The sequence below is a fragment of the Aythya fuligula genome, chromosome 1 (assembly GCF_009819795.1).
Source record: "Aythya fuligula isolate bAytFul2 chromosome 1, bAytFul2.pri, whole genome shotgun sequence".
Classification (NCBI taxonomy): domain Eukaryota; kingdom Metazoa; phylum Chordata; class Aves; order Anseriformes; family Anatidae; genus Aythya; species Aythya fuligula.
In genome coordinates this window covers 2,808,405-2,827,404 of record NC_045559.1, presented here as the reverse complement: position 1 = coordinate 2,827,404, position 19,000 = coordinate 2,808,405, and the positions used below count along the sequence as shown (strand labels likewise).

Sequence of the window (19,000 nt, the reverse complement as noted above, 5' to 3'; positions counted from 1 at the left end):
GGGATATCACGTTCATTAGGATCGCTGGTCCTGATGAATTCATTTTTGTTGTCACATACGATTCCACAAATGGACTTCACTTAGAGTTCCAAGGGTGATCCTCTGCCACACAGCATCACTCACTGGATACTTAAGAGAGAAATATTCCTGAAATATGATGTATTTAGGTATGGAGAAACATTCTTTGCAATAGCTTCACTCAAGAGCATTGGGACTTTCTGTTTTTTGTTTGTTTGTTTGTTTTTCCTTTTCTTTTTTTTAATTAAAAAAGATACACCACTAAATTGCATGTTCCTAACAGCTACTCATTAAGAGTTTTTTTCCAGATAGCACCAAAGCAAATGATTTATTCTGCTTGCAAAGCTTAGTCCAGCCAACTCCTTATTTTATTTGCAATATTTCTTGCCCTCTGCTATTTCTCTGTGCATTTCCAGAAGGCATAGTCAGGTTGTTGCTGCACGACGGAGAACGTGGGGCAGTTAAACAAGACATAATGGATCTGCGGTGCCCTGCTGAGCATCGATTTAACAATTTCTGTCTGTGGCTGTAGGCTTCCAAATATAGGATCTCACAGGCAGAGATGACCAGGATTAACTGGCAGGGCTTCCTGGATCGGTATTGACTGGTCGTCCCCATCAGTGTCCCAGCAGAGCCTTCCCTGCTTACGGGCTGGGACAGATGGACAGGGAGACCACCCAGAGCCCAGATTGCGACGGGGATGGTCGTGTACAATGGTTGGGATCAGATGTTGAACACGGGCACAAATGACATACCCAAGCACGTCCGTTTTAGGCTGCAAAGGAAGGCAAGAAATCCTGAGCAACCCGCTGTGTGTCCCATCTGTTCTCCTTGCAAAGCACCTGATAAACCTGAGGGAACTTCAGCCAACCCTATAAAGCCAGCAAGACCCCATCCGGAGCGTGAAGGCGGAGAAGCTGAGGCAGGGAAAGACATCGGGGTTTTGAGCAAAGGTCTCAGAAGAGGTCTCCTTAAACACTCCTCTTCAGTAATTTCCTCAAGCAGAGCCTTTATAAAGCAGCCTTCATCAGCAACCATTGCTGCCATGCACCTTTTCCAGTTTTGAAGATAAAAAGTAGGCAAAGACACGCAGAGGAAAGGACTGTCTCATGTCACAGATAGAGGACAGGGGTCTCAAGAGCAAAATCCCAAAGGCACTCATCCTGCTCCTTGCAGAGCTGCAATATTTATTGCTGAACCCTCTGGTTTGAGCTACTCCACACCAACATTAAGCTTGGGTAAATGGTCCCAGTCGGCGACTGATAAGACCTTTGGGGATATATCAAAAGCCATGGATATTTTACACCAGAGCTGGGAATTGCACCTTGATCTCCTAAATTGCAGCCCAAAGCGTTAACCATGGGCTCATCTTCTTACATTAAAAGTGGAAGCGTCGCCTCCCCAAGGACTTGTCTTCTGGAAAATTTCTCTCCCTTTAAATTCACACTCTGCTTTACTCTGGAAGAACTTTCATGTGTCAACAACTAAGTGAAATGATTAAAGATAGGCTCTTTTCTATTTCCCTGATTTAAAAAAAAAATATAGAGAGGGAAAAAAAAAAAAAAGAAAAAAAAAAAAAGAAATCAAGTCTTATCAGACAAAGACGACCTTAAAATCCCTTTTTCCATTTCCTAGATCAATAGGCACAATGGGGTACCCCAAGCCCACAGCATCACCAATCAACCTGCTGAAACAACTCATTCAGACTTGGCTCTGGTTTCAAAATAAATACTTCGGGGAGGAAGAAAGCGTCTTTGAATGGGCACCTTTCAGGCCGTGTCAAGTGCAATCGGGCTTTGTGACCGAAGGGGCGTTAAGCAAGACGCAGCTCATCGGGGCTCACAATTGCAGCGCCTGGGCCGGTTCCCTCCCAGATACAATGCTCCGAGGGTTTCGATCAATCTCAGATAACTCAGAACCCCAAGAGGGAAAATTAGCAAAAACTGGTCAACTGATCTCCCAGGCTAGCGGCAGCATAGCGGTTAATCTCCCTTAATCTAATTCAATGGACTCTACTTAACATCCCCTGCCCTTTCTTTCTTCGTAAGGGAATAGGGAAGGATGAAATGAGCTCCTTTCCGCCCCGACTGTTCAGATCTTTCATTTCCCCCCCTCCTCTCCCACCCACCAAGTGCTACCCCGAGACACTCGTCTTCCACCGCCGCCTCACCTCGCGTCCCCCTGCTCTTGTACCCCGTGCTTTGAAGTCTCCGGGAGCTAATTACATCACTTGATTGGGGCAAGATGGGTGGAATAGAGCCCAGAGCAGTGTTTGCTTACGGAGGAACTCATCCTGCCTGTGTGCTTGCTCTCCATCAGACGTGAATGTCAACAAAACCTCGCTTTCCTCTCATGAATTTTGAAAGAACTCTTTTTTTGGTTTGTATTTTTTTCTTTTTGCTTTTTTTTCCTCCTCTTCCCCTGGGATTCTCGGGAGGGAAATGGAAGACCTTCATTACAGAGGTCACTACACGAGTTTGATGGTCCACAGCCTTCCTGGTTGCCATTTGACCCCCTATAAAATTATTATAAAAGCCTGCCCACGTGAGCCTGGTCAGACAGCAATCCCCCCCCGACAGAATATTGACAGCATTTGAATGTGAACCTCAAAAGCAGCAAAGAAAAGGAGATTTGCTAATTGCTGGAAAGAGGGAAAAGACACACCTTGCTTCCAGAGGGGCGTGCAGCTCGTGTTAGACCTGTGGCAGAGGACAGCACCTGGACAGGGGACATCCCTAAGTGCACCCTAATGAGCCAAAAATGACAAGAAACTTGCAAACAGTCAGGGTGTGAAATTGCAAGTTGTGCATCTGGATTTAACCTATTTGCAGTGCTGGCATGCAGTCATCTGCTGTACTTCGCTCTGCAGGGACAGTAAGGCCGGGCTGTGGGATTTCAGCTGGCTGCAGGGTCTTACCCTGATAGTTTTGAGCTGTCCTACTGAGAGAGTCTTCCAGGCCTGAAGAGCAACATTTTAATTCCAAATGAGAAAAAAACATACTGGGGGGAGACTTTACAAAATCGAGACTTTTCTTTAAAACATGCCAAACTTGATAGGTTTTTACCTTAAAATTATCTGACAGCGCTGAGATAATATTTTCACTGCATACAAAGTCCTCATTAGGAGAACTTTTACACTTAAGAATTAAGGTCTCGCTTATGATTGCTTCTTAATGCTTCTTTTTTAAAGTGATCTGTTCATTACGCTTCTTTTATAACCCTTTTTCATGACAAATATCAGAGGCGAGCTCTCCTCCCTGCACACAATTCTCCCCCTATCCCTTTGTTTCTATTCCTTTTTCTCTGCTTATTGATTACAGCAGGAATAAACCTTTTTTTCCCCTTGTATTTCTTTTTTTTCTTTCTTTCTTTTTTTTAATGGATATATATCACTAAGCCTCACAGCCATGCAGTGCAGGGGTTCTGCTGCTGGCCTGAGCTCCCCGTGCTGAGTGGGCCAACAAGGATTTAATTCGAAGGCTCCCAGAATCAATACTAGCCTTTGACTCGTCCTTATTTTATCCTTGTTGATGGTTGATGTCTGTTGTCAAGACTCCTGGAAGGTGTCTGCTGTGATTTGCTGTGCCGGCTACGGAGACTTTAATGAGCAAAGTCCCTCTTATATTTGAGATCACCTTCAAAATCCATTACGCTGGCTCACTGGAGAGATCCTGGAAATCTTCCATGTGGAGAAACAGCCAAACCCCTCCTGTTGCAACGTTTTCTGCTTTATTGTTGGACTTGTGCTGCCACAAATTGGCCACTTTGCAGCCCGTGGCAGCAGCTGTGCACCAGGTCTGGGGACATTCAGTGTCTCCATCCCCAAGCTGGTTGCCCATAGGTGTTATTACACTTCCCATTAGCCTAACAGTCTCCACGGGAAGATTTCAAACAGCACACCAAGCCAACAAGGAGGCATTCTCCTCATTGCTACACCCAGGAAAGGCTTTCCTTTCCAAAGGGAAAGATTCACCCCAGGAAATATGCTTCAGTGAGTCACACAAGCCACAAAACCCCATTCCCAGCTCCTGGTCTAGCAGCTGAGCTCATGAGCTGATGTGAAGCAGGAAGACTTCTTTAAAAAGCACATAAATCCCTTCCCAATTCTTCTTTTATTCAGAATGAGCAGCTCGATCTCTGGTAAGAGCCCAAGATAAGACCGGATCCCTATCACCCTGTCCTCAGCAACCACATCCTTCCCGGCACAAGTTGTCTTATTTCCACCGAGCCATAAAAGCCACTACACCAACCTGTCCACAAGCAGCCCTGCTTTGCTGAACGGGGGCATTTAATGTAATTTACCTTCTGCTTAATCGTTCTCATGCACACGTTAATTGTTCTCCGACATGAGCAGGATACTAATCGGCGCTCAGATAACCTCTCTATCCTACTTTACATGCCGGTTCACGCTTTGCCTTATTTTAACTGGAGCCATTTTTAATTCCAGTTAGGAAATTGATTATTCACACTTTTATTTGCCTTCTTTAAGAAGAAAGCACAAGGAGCGCGAGAGGAATCGTAAATGCCTAGGTTAAGTCCGGGGATGGAAATCTTGCATGTCAATGTGTGCGCATGGACGTTTTGTACGCATGGACGGGCTTCCAGGAAACAGCCCTCATCATGTTCCTGATCAATACTTGGGAAGCTTTTTGCAGCAAAGGTGCTGAGGCCAGGTCACCGGGGCACGGGGGATATACGTCTTACTGGGCTGGCAAAAGGGCAGAGCGCAGAGCTCAGGCAGGCAGAGAAAAAAACGTCGCAACCAATAACCCCATCACTAAAACCCTGACAAGGTCAGGGGCTGCCTTGATTTGATGCACAAAGGCTGTGCGTGTCTCAGAGGCTGTGGAATTTGGGAAAAGAGCTCGGCTTGGGACCACGGAGCCCAGAGGGGAGATGGAAGTGGAGCTGTGCAACAGATGGGTCAGTGGAAATGGTCCCCTGGCCTTGGGGCACCAGCAGGAAAGTGCGAGGCTGGTTTGGTTTTGGTTCTAACTGGAGGTTGGCCTATAGGCAAGTGGGTTTCAGAAGTGGCAGTGTTGGTCACAAAGCTTTTGAGATGCTTTGCTGTCCAAAAATTCCCACTCCTCTCCACGGACTGCAGAAGCATGGAATAATCGTGTCCTATGCAAACGTCACAACACGTGAGAATATTCTACGAGATAAGCCAGGCATCATAAGACCTCTCCAGGGCAGTGGTATTTTTAAAAGGGGTTAGGGAAAGCAGACGGAGGAAAAAGGATTTGCTGAAAACCACAGAGCAAGAACGGATATCGGCAACAGCAAGGTTAAACATGCTGGTATCTTTCCTTTCCCATATTCTTCTTTCCTTCTTAATTCTTTCCTTTTTTGTTTTTGATAGAAATAAGAGCAATCTCTTTTGAAAGAGATTCTTTTGAAAGCAAACAATTAACAAAAAGTTGGTTTGCTGCTAAAAGCAACTATAATAACAAAAGAAAAAATTATATATACATATATATATAAAGACTGATAACGTTTGGCTGGTCCTTATCAAAACCTAGAGGAAGGACCCAGAGCCTGACAATGTATTCATATTTGTGGGCAGCCTTAGCTTTCTCTTGCACACTTGATCCCACTGAGGTCAAATAGTGTGGCTGATCACATGATGTGGCCCAACTTCATCACCTAGGGGCTAAGAACACATGAAAAAACGAACTTTTCTTTCTTTTCTTTGCCTTTGATCTGCATAAGACTCAGAAAGCAGCTGGCAGGTAGGAGTTAGAAGCCAGCATAATGCATTAGCCCAGTATCCAGCTATTTAATCTCTGGCCAGACATGCTCCGATGGAGTAACTCCAGCCACAGAGGCCAGATGAGTCGAAGATAGGCTGCGTGCCCCTGTGCATAATGCAGCGAACCAGCTCACCAAGCCTGGCAGAGGCAGGTAGCATCTTTATTTCCATCTGGTTTCTACTTTTCCACCCGAACGCACCGGGAAGCTCCATTATCAGCCGGGAGGTTTGGTGCCGTCGAGCTGGAACCGTGGTCCTGATACCATCAGCCATTAGGAACCGGGCTTTGCTTAGGATTTCTCAGGCACCTCCAGGTCTCTATTAAATAACAGCAAGACTGCAGCTGGCAAAACTCCTGGGAGCTGTGGGGATTTGACTGCCAGCAACGGAGCTCCCGTGGTGCCGGCGCGGACAGGCGAGAGCTCTCCTTGCCTGAGTATTCACAGCATGCTTTAAGCTCTAATTCCAGAAACCTAGAAGCAAGCAAACTCGATGGGGATCCACTTAATGCTCCTTCCTTGAAGCCTCCAGCAGGCAGCAGTGCCCGGGATATTGCCCACCAATTTGTCCTTCTACTCCTTGTCCCCTTGGGTTGTGCATCACCAAGCCTCAGTGGGATGCAAGCGCTCAGATGTGGGCTGAAAACTCAAGAATTGTGTCTGTTTTCCCCCAAAAGTTGTGGTCTAGAACCACCAAAGCCAGACCCTGCTGTCCTCCCCTCCCCAGACTGTAAGTCTGGGAGCTACTCCATGCGAGCACAGCAGGATCTGGCCCATAAAAAAACATCTGCCCTAAAATCTCCAAGTAACAGATAATTTAGAGACTCTGCATGTAATGACGCTCTCTAAATAACATCTGCTCTGGTGAACATTGGTTATGAGTTCCCTTCCTGGAAAGCTCCATAAAAAATATCATCCTGAAGGTTGACTGAAAGCTCATTAAATTTGGCAGGCCGGGGAACTGCTCTTTGCTCAGGACACGGGCAGGGGAGCAAAGGAGCAATAGAGGGCAATGCCCCAAACGAAGTCCTTGCAGGAAGGAGTAATTAGGAATTACATTCAATCAGGAATAATAACCCCCTGGCACAACACCGGGGGCTGGATTGCAGGGCACTTGGGCTCAGTGACTGGGGATCTGAGGGATCTTTTCTTCTGGGATCTTTTGCCAGAGGCAAACATACCGAAATCGGTCTGGGACCCGCTGGAAAAGGGGAGAGGAAGATTTTAGGCAAAGTGCTAATGAGAAAAAAAGGAAGCACAAGCAAGTTTTCTCCTGTTGTCTGATCGCTAAACGCATTCAGGGAACAGAACTTTATGCATCCTTTGTGTGAGAGTGGGATTTCATCAAAGGGATAATAACTGCATCATCAATTTCTCCTCCGAAATGAAACCCAAACATTGCCTGAATGCAGCAGCCAAAAGCGGCAGCAATAACAGTGCTGGAAAGATTCTGTAATTGCAACTCCGTAAACCATAATCTTTGTTTTAGAAATAACACCTGCTCTCCCGACTGACTTACCCTCCATGGTCCCACCTCCTGAAACTCCCTGCAAACACTGTCAGCCAGCTTAGGAGCTCATCTAAAACGCTCAAGCACACCCGCTTCGTGAAAACATATTAACTAAATGGAGCTGCAGGCTTCATTCCCCTTTGCCAGGAGATGATTTCTGCCTCCAGCTCCACTCCTCATAATTTATTTCCCTTTCCTAAGTGCTGATATGCACTCTCGTACAAAAAAAAAAAAAAAAAAAAAAAAAAAAAAGTGCTTTTCTGATTCCACTGGCAGAAAGGAGGCTGCTTGCTGCTCGGCATGGGAAACTTCAGCTCACGTTTCTCCAGTTCGGATTTCTTTTTTATCTCCTTTGGCTGCTTTCATGGTTTTGTGTTTTTTTTTTTTAGAGCAAGGAGGGAAGAGGGGTTGTGAGGCTCAGTGTTACAGGGGATGGGGGAGAGGATGGGGATGGAGCAGGGGACACATCTGAAGGCAACCAGCTGGAGTCCATCCCACCCCACTGTTCAGCACGAAGTGAAGCAAGGGCTTGTGGAAGGTACCAGCTTGATGGGATGGGATACAAAAGGCAGGAGATGCTGCCTTACTCGCTCATCGTTTGTCTGAGAGTTTAATTGCTTTTTTTAATCCAGAATGTGATAAATCAAGGATAACTCACACTGCGAAGAAGCACAACCACCATTCAGCTCCCTGAGACTTTCTATTCCTCATCCTCTGGGAGCTGCCATCCTGATCCAGGCACCAAACCCTTCACCGAGAAGGTTTGGGTGCGAGGGCTGAATTTCTTTCTCACCATTTCCCTCCGTGGGGCCGGCCAACAAATTTCCTAACGACCACAAGGCCGAAAATTGTGGGTTTGGAACCGCCCTGCGGGCACCACGGGGGAGAAATTGGAGACTTTAATAGGACTCACATGGTCAATAAGAGCAGAAGGCACCGTGGGGGAAGGAGGGAGGGATGGGTAGATGCTGGCCTTTGCAGCAGGAGGGGATGCTTGCTGGGGTGGAAACAAAACTCACCCAATGTTGCTGCAAGAAAATCACTCCACGCATTGCCTGGAGCCTCCCGAAGTAACACGAGTTTCCCACCGACTTCAAAGGGCCGTAGACAAAGCCCACAAGGAGTTTTTCACAGCAGACAGCTGAAAACTGCAGGAATTGGAGCAAGTCTTTCCTCCTCTTTTTGTGATGCACAGGCATCCCCCAGATGGGCTGGGGAGGAATGAGAGCATCCTCCTGCCCGGTCCAAGGGCACAAGGTGTCCTGCCCTGATGCCAAGGACCATGTTCTCTTGGTACCCATGGGATTACACCACCAGCTCCAGCTTTGTCCTCCTCCCTCTGCAGAGCTGATAAAACCCAAGCGGCCTTTATTTGCCTCCAGACCAGGTGCTCTTTTCACAGCTCTTTGCAGGACTTTTGTCTCTTCTAAAGAGAGGAATTTGGACCATGGAGGAGGAATTCAGACCTTGGTGAAGAAGAGCAGGGTGTTTTCCCCCTGGGCAAGCAGCTGAGCTCATCGGTCCACCTGGCCCCTCTCCTCTGGGACCGACCCCTTTGGCCCATCAAGTCTCCCTCAGTTTCTCTCCACTTTTCAAATCTCATGGTGGAAACGCACATTGGGTCTGGATACCCCAAATTAATCACTAAGTCACTTCTACAGGGTGTCCAGACACAAAAATAAGCAAGCTTTACGGAGCTTTATGGTGCCAATTCCAGCTGGAAGTAGCAGTGTAGGTGCAGGCTCTCTCTCCATTTCTCCACTTTGATTTATTTCTTATCTGGGCAGTGATGCCCTGAACATTTATTCCTTTTTTTTTTTTTTTTTTTTTTTTAATTTTTTTTTAGTTCAATAGGCAGTGGAGAAGGAGTTTAGCCACGGAGAAACTTCCTGCCATACAAAAGGCGTGTGCAGGCTCAGGGCATATGTGGGGGAGAGATGATTGTGGTTCTCCCTCTCTTCCTTTAGCTCTGAAATGAATCCACTGAATTCACTTAAGGCCAGACATATCGGAGGATCATTTCTGGCAGTTTGTCCCAGCGACACTGGACTTGGTGAGAGTTTTTGGCCAGCAGCCAGGGCTGCCTGAAAGCCAAAGGCAGAGCTGCAGCCACAGCAGGTCCTACAGGGGCTGCACATGAGAACTGAAGGAAAATTTGGTGCCCAAACCAGATCATAAGGACACCAACAGTCAGTGATGCTCACAGAGAGAGAGGAAAGGGAAATTTATAAAACAGTCAAAGCGAGGGAAGAGTGAAAACCCCGTCACTAAGGGAGTGTATAGGACCGAGAAAAGGATGGAGTTCCTTCCAGCCTGGCTCCTCGCTCATACGTGAGCAACAGCAGCGAAGCAGAAGAGATTTTTGGGTTTGTTTGTTTGCTTTGGGCCTTGAAACAGCCACCGTGCCCAGTGAAATCTCTGTGGCTTTGGCTGGACTCAGGCAGGCGGCGGGTGCCAGGCTGAAAAAGAAGCCAAGATACAGAAGCAGGACTGAGGGCGGAGAGAGAAATTCAGGAGTCAGCAGCTGCGCTCTCTCCAAAGCTAAGGCTGAGGCTAAAGAATTAAAGAGTTAAATATTAGGTCTGTCCATCCTGGATGCACTATGAGTTAGAGTTTATTTTTTGCATTTAGGTGAGGCTGTGCAGCTTGCCCATGACTTCTCCAAAGCTCCCACAAGGCCGAACCCAAGCTTTGGTTCAGCTCACAGCAGAAGCCACAATGCCGATCCGTTCCTGGGCACGGGCACCACACCTCCCACCTGACAGCATTCAGATTTATCAGGTCTATCCCTTTTTAAACATTCTGTACCAACACGAGATGCTCGGAGAGGTTGGCTGGGCAGATTCGAAGCACACAGGTTGGCTCTGTCAGCTTGGCCACATGACTGCAGCCCTCATAAAGGTATTGGGGTTTTGCAAGCTGTGGGATTTCCTTTCCCAGCACAGCTCATCAAAGCCCAAGATGAGGTTTCTCTGAAGCTTTGCCCGACCAATCTCCAGCCCGCTCAAACCCCTGGAGGTGCTCAGCTAAACGTGGTCCAGATGGCACTGGGAGACACGAGACACCAACAAGTCGCAGCCTGGCTATGACGGCGATGTCTTTACCGGGGCTGCCCAAGCTCAGAGGATGCCAAGTTAAATCGGAGCTGACCTGGAAAAAAAAAACAAACTGAGCCTTCCCTCCCCACCACACCGCCTCTGCTTCATGGGGTTGTTTCTAAACCGATCCCGTTACCTTGCTTCTCCTTTCACAGTTTCCTCGCAGCTCAGAAGCTGCATTAAAATCCTCTCCCTTATAAACTCAAGTTTTCTGTGTTCCTGTTTATAACTCAGCTGGCAGTGCCAGCTTGGGAGGATTCGGTCCCTACCCGAGGGTCTCATGGTATTTTTCAAATGTTTGTGAATACCCTCGAGAAAAAGGGATGCAGTAAGCAGGCTCTCTTGTATCCCTGGTGAATTAATGCAGAATAAACCACACTGGCTGACCTTCCCCGTGAACCAAGAGGCTGTGGCAGCATCTAGCACACCAGCCTCGCCTCCCGGCACATGATACAGCTGCTGAGAGCTCCCTCTCCATGTGACAATATAGTAGGCATGGATTGAAACCCCCCTGGCATGAAATGCCCTCAGATCACCTCGGAGGACCGCCGGCATCCCTCAGCCTGCTTCGTGCTGGAAGGAAGCTGCTGCATCAGTTTGTAGGGGAGAACTGGGAGTCACCTTCATCATGCTTCCCTCCGAGCATCCCTGGCTGCGAACGCATAGCCACAGCTCGGTTTCCACAACTGCATCAAGCAGGGTATTTATATCCCTGGTCCTCTCTGCATAACCAAAAGCAGCAATTTATACCTTGCAGCAGCAATTGTGCCTACGGGCATCGATCGGAGAGCCCTGGGTGCGAGTTTTCAGCAGCAAAAACATGGAAACACCACTAAGAGCCCTGCAAAATCTGCTCCTTGTGCCTTCCTTCCCTAACAAGGGTGATCACTCACCACCCGGGGATTGCAAACCAAGGGATTTGGGAAGGTTTATGCGTGGAAGGGAGATTAGCACGGGCTTGAGCCGTCTGGCTTGAAGACGGGGGAGTCATGATAGCGGCATTCATGGCGACCAAGAGCTCAGCCCAGCCCTTTTTTTTCCCATTATTTTACCCAGAGAGCTAAGACAATTTCTCGTGTGCATCTTCCTTAGATTTAGCCATTTGGGGTCTTTTTATTATTATAATTGCTTATTTTTTTCTCTCCTCAGCTGGGCCACGAGTGGATTATTATCTCCCTGGAGGGGCTGCCCATGCAGATGGCTGGTCTGGGTCCCACCCATCCCACTCGGGGGGATTACCTGAGCCCTAAGCCAGGTGAACAGAGGATGCTGCACGCTCGGGGCCCCACAGATCTAGGTTAGCATCCCCTTGAGACAGCCTCCCTGCGTGACCTTGAGCATGTTGCTCAGAGGTTCGTCTCAGAGCCGATTAGGGGATTTAACATCATTTTCCTTCAAACTAGCAGGAGGGGGTTGCTTGTGGGGTTTTTTTGGTTTTTTTCTCTTAAATCTGTTAGGTGGCTTCGGGTATCTCAGCCATAATCTCCCTGGGTTGCAGACGCAACCATCCAGCAGATGCAACTGCTCTACACGCAGCAATAATTAATGAACTCTGAGCTCTTCTGCCTGAACACACGGCCCCTATCTTATACTTCCCTCCTCTGACGAGATTAACTGACCTTTCAGAGCCTTGTGGTGAACATGAACACGAACCGTGCTATCTAAAAACATCCTCTGGAGGAGTGCTGTGGCCTGCAAACATTTTATTTTTTTTGCAGGAGTCTCCAAACAGGGCAACTGAATGGAAATGAGGTGTGAAGACCTGCACAGCACATCACTTCCAGTGCGTTCACACCAAACATCCCTCCAGTGACCTCGACTGATTTACCAGGCTTACCAGTTCTCCTGGGTCCTCCCATGGGACCACAGCTAAAGTAGCTAAGAGATGGCTGCTGGGCTCCTCCAGAGGGAAGAACATAAGCCCAGAGAAGAAGAAAAGCCCTGCAATCAGATGGCCAAGAGTTATATTTAATTTCCATCGCTTAATATTCACGTCTCCTCCGTGCCCAAATTAAACCACTGGATTTCATGATACTTGGGTGCGAGCTCGTATCTGGGGTGGAGAGAAACTGAAACAGGGCTGTGTGAGGGCTGATGAGATAAAATCCTGCCTTACTCCCGATCACTCCAGCTGTGACATTTTTGCCCTGGAGCTACAGGGCCTGGCTGATCACAGGCTTTGCTGCAGCGCTGCAAGAACCGAGTTCAGAGCTCCTGTTGCATTGCCGATGCCTGTTCCGCTCTCGTGCTAGAGGAATGCTTCAGACAGAAAATTCATAGCTAATCTTGAAGGAAAAGGACACCACCTTGTGCGAATCTTGCTGTGTGACCTCCCCAGAGAAGGCCATGCTCTCAAGTCCATGGATTGTTAATATCCTCCACCAGTGGGGATGAGCACAACAAGTGATGTGCAAGAATGAGGAAAGAAGAAAAGCTTCAGCCACGGCTTCAGTATCAAGGGAACAGGGAGAGGGGTACAGAATTAGTCCAAACAACCCCAAGGTTTTGATGGAGCTGGGTGAATTTCATCATCTTTCTCCTGTTTTCTGCAAATCCAGGAATGTATCACTAGGACAGAGACGAGCAAAGCAGTCTTTAAGAGTAGGTATTTAATGCAAGAATGCCTCCGATGAAAAGGTTTGGGGTTTGGAGATAGTTTGGAAGTGCAGGTTTGTTGTCAAAGACCACCAGAGAAAGAGGGAGAAGAACAAGAGCAGTGAGACACGTCTCCACTCTGTGCTGAAAAATGGTCCTGAGACTGGTGTGAAGCAATACAAGGCGTCCAGCTTGCTTGCTGTCCTGCTTTCCTGATGCTCAAGGGGCCATACTCATGCACAGGTACACCACCAGGCACCCCACAAGCCCTTAGAGTTTAGACTGAGAATCCCAAATACGTACATTTTTAAGGGGGATGCTGGGCTTGAGAATGGGCTGAAAATAAGAGACAGAGCCTCAGAATAAGAGGGAAAGTCAACCAGCAACGCCTCTGATGGCACCCAGGATTTCCTTTATGCTGAATCCAGCACACCATCCCCATCATCTTCTATAAGACCTCACTCGTGCTCCTAAATTTGGCAGCTGTCATCTCTGGGAATTACGTGATCTGGAGCTAATGCAATTAGCTGTGACTTTGAAGGCACACAGCAGCTTCTCATCACTCTCCCAAGAACCTTAGACAACTTGGGGACAGCAGCCAAGCTCAAAATGACTGCCAGGAGTGTCATGTGCTGTTCCAGAGCTGAGATAGTGTCTGCAACAGGAACAGAGCCCTGGACAGATTGGGAGAAGGATGTGGGAGGGAGAGGAGATGAGAATGAATGAAGACAAAGAGGGATCGACATCAGAGGAGGGATGGCCACGTGGCTGCAGGGCTAGAGTGCAAAGGGGGGTGAAGGGAAGAGGAGGGATAGTGCAATATGAGACACGGTAAACAGGGCAGGGAAAAACAAGAAAATAAAAGAAAAATTGAGTAGATTAAAGAGAAGGGCTGGGAGGAAGCAGAGGGGGAAAGATAGTGCATGGAGATAGGGCTGTGGAGTTCAGGTTGTGGAAATGGCTGGGGCTGGCTCTCAGGGCTTCCTCAGTCTCATTTTTGCAGCGCCAGCGCTGTCATCTCAAAGGAGATGTTTCAGGCCAGGCTCTGGAGACAGGACATGACCCCGATGGTCTGTTAATGCCCTCCCTTCAGGACAACTTAACCCTCGTCCAGCGTGCCCCACAGAGATCTGCTTTCATCCACACGTCTGAAGGTTGCTGCCAGTATCTGCGATGCTCGGTGCTGAATCAAGCGCTGGGACAAACTTTTACAAACGCTGTCACCGATGGGTCATGATTAACCATGGCCTGGCAAGGAAGGTGAGAGGATGAAAGCGTGATCAAAGGCAGAAAAGAGAGTCTGGCTTGCAGGAGATCAAGCAAATAAGAAGTAGTCTCCACTGGCCCATAAAGCTGCTCCTGTTCGTGTGGTCGGCCCTTTTATGAGTCTTGATGTATTGTAAAAAGTTACAATAAATACTCCCAAAGATGAGATTTTCTGCTAGAGGCCTTCAGAGGGCATGGCCCATTCTTTCCTTTCATCTTACTGCCAGGGAGGCACCGTCTGTAAGAGACACCCTTACCAGGAGACCCCTCCCCAGCTGGAGGTCCCCCATACACCTTGCTGGTGAGTATGTGGGTTTTCGTGTTCACTGCATGACCCCAGGACTACTTCTAGATCCCCTTTTTGACCCCGAGGTGCCTACACACGCCTAGGTTGATTTGTACAACCCCTCAGCATCCCTCAACGGGGCCATGAGAGCCATGCAGCCTGTGCAGGCACAGAGATAAAACTGACTGTGCCTGCCATGGGCAGCTACCACGTGCATACACTGCGGACATCTGGGTTTCTTGGCCACACCACAGCCCTTGGTGGGACGTCTGTGCTTGCAGACAGCGGAGTGTATGGCACCTGCAACGCAGACACAGTCGGAGCCTTTCGTGGTGAAGCAGCCTGCCAGAACCCGGGAGCCCCAGATAAATGCAGGACTGCCTCCAGGTCTGTGCAAGCCTTCATATGTCCCTGTATAAGTTATACGCAGGTGTTTTAAGACTTTTTTTTTCCCTGAGAAAGAGTTGATCTTCAGAGACTGCAGCTCAACAGCCTGCTGAGGGTTTCTGCTCTGCACAGAGAAGGTCCTGCACGTTGTTCTGTGGTCCACAAAAAGGTGTTGAGTGTGCCTGTGTGTAAGGTTTTTGAGAATATAATATACATACAGTGTGTAGAAAGGCAAACACAGCCTGAAAATAAGTAACCCAACCAGCATGGCTTGGTTTATGTGGTGCAGAAAGGAGACGTGAGCACAGAGCTATCCCTGAGCTGGGACCACATTCCGCCCTGAGGAATCCCTGGTTTGACACAGCAAAAGGAATTCCCAGCCCCTCTTTTCCAGGGGAATGAACACATTAATACAAGTTGCTCCTTGAAGACTAGAGAGGCTGGTGTAATTACAGATCAACCCAGCAGCACGCTCAGACCTCGCAAACCTCCTCCAACGAGCTCAGCTTCACCTCTGCCAGCCTGCGCGCTCCGTGCACACCACAGTAACCAAGAGCAGATGCTGAGAAGCCTCTACAAAGGGCTGAATGTGTCGAGGTTGGGGTAACCGGGCACAGAAAGATAAGCAGGAGTCGGCGTCGCATCACCTCTGACACCATCCATCACGCTGTGATGATGGCTCCAGATGGCACCTACCCCAGCCGCCGACAAAAGGGGCTGCGTCAACACGCACCACGGCGGTGCCAGCCATGAGAAATCTGAAAAGGACAGATAGGGATGGGAGAGAAAGGCGTCCTTCTGTGGCTTGCAAGAGGAGTCTGCCTCTCTTCCCGCCCAGTCGGCCTGGATGTGAGCAGAAGGAGAGACGGGAGGATGCTGGAGATGTTCCGGAGAGACGCGTGGTTCACCAGCGGTGCTGAATTTCCTTTCCCACAGCAGCTCAGGTAATAAAAGCTGCACAAACACTGTCTGCAGTGTGGGGGGACCGGGAAGCTAATCAGGTTTTGGTTGGAGCTTAGAGACAGAAAGAAAGCTTGGGAGCAAATGTGTTTTTTTCCCAGAGTGGCATTGCAGGGCTTGCTGGAAGATGACAGCTCCGAGCCCGGTCCTGAACAGCATCATGGAGTGACTGCAGCTGGGGCACCTGGGTGAGTGGTACCCAGCTAAATTAGAAGGGACAGAGGAAAAAAAAAATGAAGCTAATATTCCCAGCGTCGCCACAACTTGGAGGTTATTAACCCCAATTTTCTCGTGAAATTCTAGCTTAGGCAAACACTTTTCGCTCGTCCCGGAGAGCTGAGTCACTTCTCCTTCCCATCCGCAGCTGTCAGAGCACTGCTGGGCTCTCACCCTGTTGCAAGGAGAGCAGCTTCTCCCTCCTGCCTGTCACCCTCGCTGCATGCATGATGGACCAGGGACCTCTTCTGTGCCCTGTGCCAGCCTTGGTCGTTTGTCCCCATGTCACATTTCCCTCGTGTCAATGCAAATCCGTGCCCGCAGCGCTGCGCAGAGAACCTGATGAAGCCGAAACCTTACTTGGTGAAAAATATGTGTATTTTACATCAGCCCCTGCATTTTTGCACACCCAATGACCTGTGATGATGTGATAAGTGGCTGGCAGGTCGGGGGCAGGTTTTTTGTGTTGTGGGTCGTGTTGGTTGAAGCACACACAAAATCAGAGAGCGATGGGCACAGGGATGCTACACGCATGGACTTGGCAGAGCTGAGCACCCCCACCCCATGCCACCATGAACAAAACCTTCCATTTTAATCCTAAAACCATGAAAAAAGATCCCGTTGGTCATGCCCAGCTCCCTGACATCACAGGCACCCTGCAATATGCCTTAACAGAGCACCTACTGCTCAAAACCATGGCACGTGGGCACCACAAAGCTCTTCCCAAGACCTGCAGCACCTGGCTAAAGGCTACAAAATGCAATAAGCCACAGGAGGAGGGAGGAGAGGGCATTGCCAACACCTTAGGGTGGTTTTAGAGCAAGGGGAACACAGCAATACTCAACGTACATATTCTGTGACATGCCAACAACGTGGTTCTCCAGACAGCAGCCAATTTGTTTTGTTAACATCCCCATCTCCTTCAGAGATTGTCAAAAGGCAGGTGCTGCCATCAAGGAAAAAAAAAATTACAGTTGGGGATGGATGGATGGGACTGGTGCGTGCCGCTTGCGGGGAAGGCACTGAAAAGAATGCTGGAAAAAAAAAGTAAGAAAAAAGGGATTTTACCATTTTCCTTCTGATCCGTTTATGAAACGTCTCCCAGTTGAGAATCATTGGAGCGAATTATTCTTCCAAGAACATGCAGGAGTAACTCAATTGATTTTTACGGAGTGCCTCTAGCCCAGGTTGGAGTAAAGGCGGTGGGAATCCAACCATCCCTTTTTAATGTAGTCTGGCCTCAAAAGCTGCCAGCCCCAGGGAACTGGGTGGTGTGGGATGCTTCTGAGCCTGCAGGCACAGCCTACGGTCCTAGACGGGCTTCAGGAAGAGCTGCTTTAGTTTTCAAGCTCCTAATTGAACTAATTGAGCTTCTGCAATTTGCCAGAGTTAACCCTCCCCTCGCTCACCGCAGGAGGCCAAAACCTTGCTGCCGATTCATTTTTGCACGACGTTTTCCACAACAAAGGGGAGATGAAAACTGTTGTTGCTCCCGGACCTCTCAGGGTCTCCCTTTGATTGTTGCATTTCCTACCCGTGTCAGCACTTGTGCTATTAATGATCTAGACCATGGGTCATTAAAAATCATTCGGGGGGGGGGCTGCAGCCCCATAAGGAAGGATTAGAGCCCCCTTGCTATTAGAGAGTGAATATTCACCCCATCCAATTAAAAAGATCTTTGCCTAATAGCGGGAATGCTGCTCCTCCAACTCCCCTCTGGCAGCAAGGCTGGGAAGCCATGGAATAATTTTATCTCCTCCAAATAAACCAAGGAGGTACCTGACAAAGAAGCCGGGATGTTTTCTTGCATCCGAGGTGCTCTAAGATGTGAAAGCCACTCGGGGAATCACAGGCTGCAGGCTGACGAGGTTCATGGAGATATTTCCAACGAGGGGGTTGCAGAAAGGGGGTCCTCCAATTTCAGTGTCCTTTCATTTCCTTTTGACACTAACTGGATTACAATTTCAGTTGGGTGGAGGTGCGTGTTTTTGCACGCGGGAGATAAAGATGTGCAAATGCCAGCCCCGTTGACAGGAGAGTAAATGGAAAAAGAGGAGAAGGAAGAGGCCACAGTGGCTGGAATAGCTCACTCACATCCTCGGCTTCTTCCTTGGGAAAAGGAATTGCTTGGGGAAAGCTAGGTCTTTTGTGCTCAGAGCTGTGAACGTGATTTTTGGTCTGGAGTGGGGAAAAATCCCTTTTCTTTCCCCAAAAGCACCATTAATACAAGGCAAAACAGCGCAGGCACCAAAGAGGAGTTCAGTTCACGCAGCTCCGTATCTCATGCCCAAACTACCTATGGGGAATCTTAGAGAAGAAGGAAAAAGGAAAAAAAAACAACCATAGTCCCCATCATCCCTTAAGCACAGCTTCCCCCAGAGCTGCTCCCAACTCACAGCAGCTTCCAGTACGGCCAGTCCAAGAGGTCAGTAACCACCAGTGCCCCGGGGGAGATGGTGCACAAAGAGAGGAGATCCCAGCTCATTCCCTCCTGTGTCCCCCAGCCTGCACGCCCCTGACCCCCAAAATAACCCTGCTTCATCTTACTTCTCCAGGTTCCTGGCCATAACCCCCTTGAAAGCAAAGAAAAATGAAAGGACACGACATTATTATGACTGCTTACCCCAGCAGAGCTGAATTTACAGCAGGTAAATAATTGGCATAAGAGGTTTTTTTTCACAAAGCAGACCTCTGGACCCAATTGTTTGTGGGTTTCTAGCAACCGCCGTGCCAGGCTGACTACAGAGACCTGCATCACCACCACATGGAGAGAGAGATTTAAAAAAAAAAAAAAAAAAAAAAGCTCTTCTATTTATTATAAAACTTTAATTGGCTTTAAAGAGTGACTGTCGTGCTGTCTGACACTTGAAAGTGTTCTGTATAGTAGGAGACATAAAACATGAATCATTGCAC

At 48.5% G+C, this 19,000-nt stretch overlaps 1 protein-coding gene across 2 annotated transcripts in view; it reads right to left on the bottom strand.

Annotated features, from left to right (window-relative positions):
- PLXNA4 (plexin A4) overlaps positions 1-19,000 on the bottom strand; it is a 403,695-nt gene that overhangs the window by 261,344 nt on the left and 123,351 nt on the right. The window lies entirely within an intron of this gene.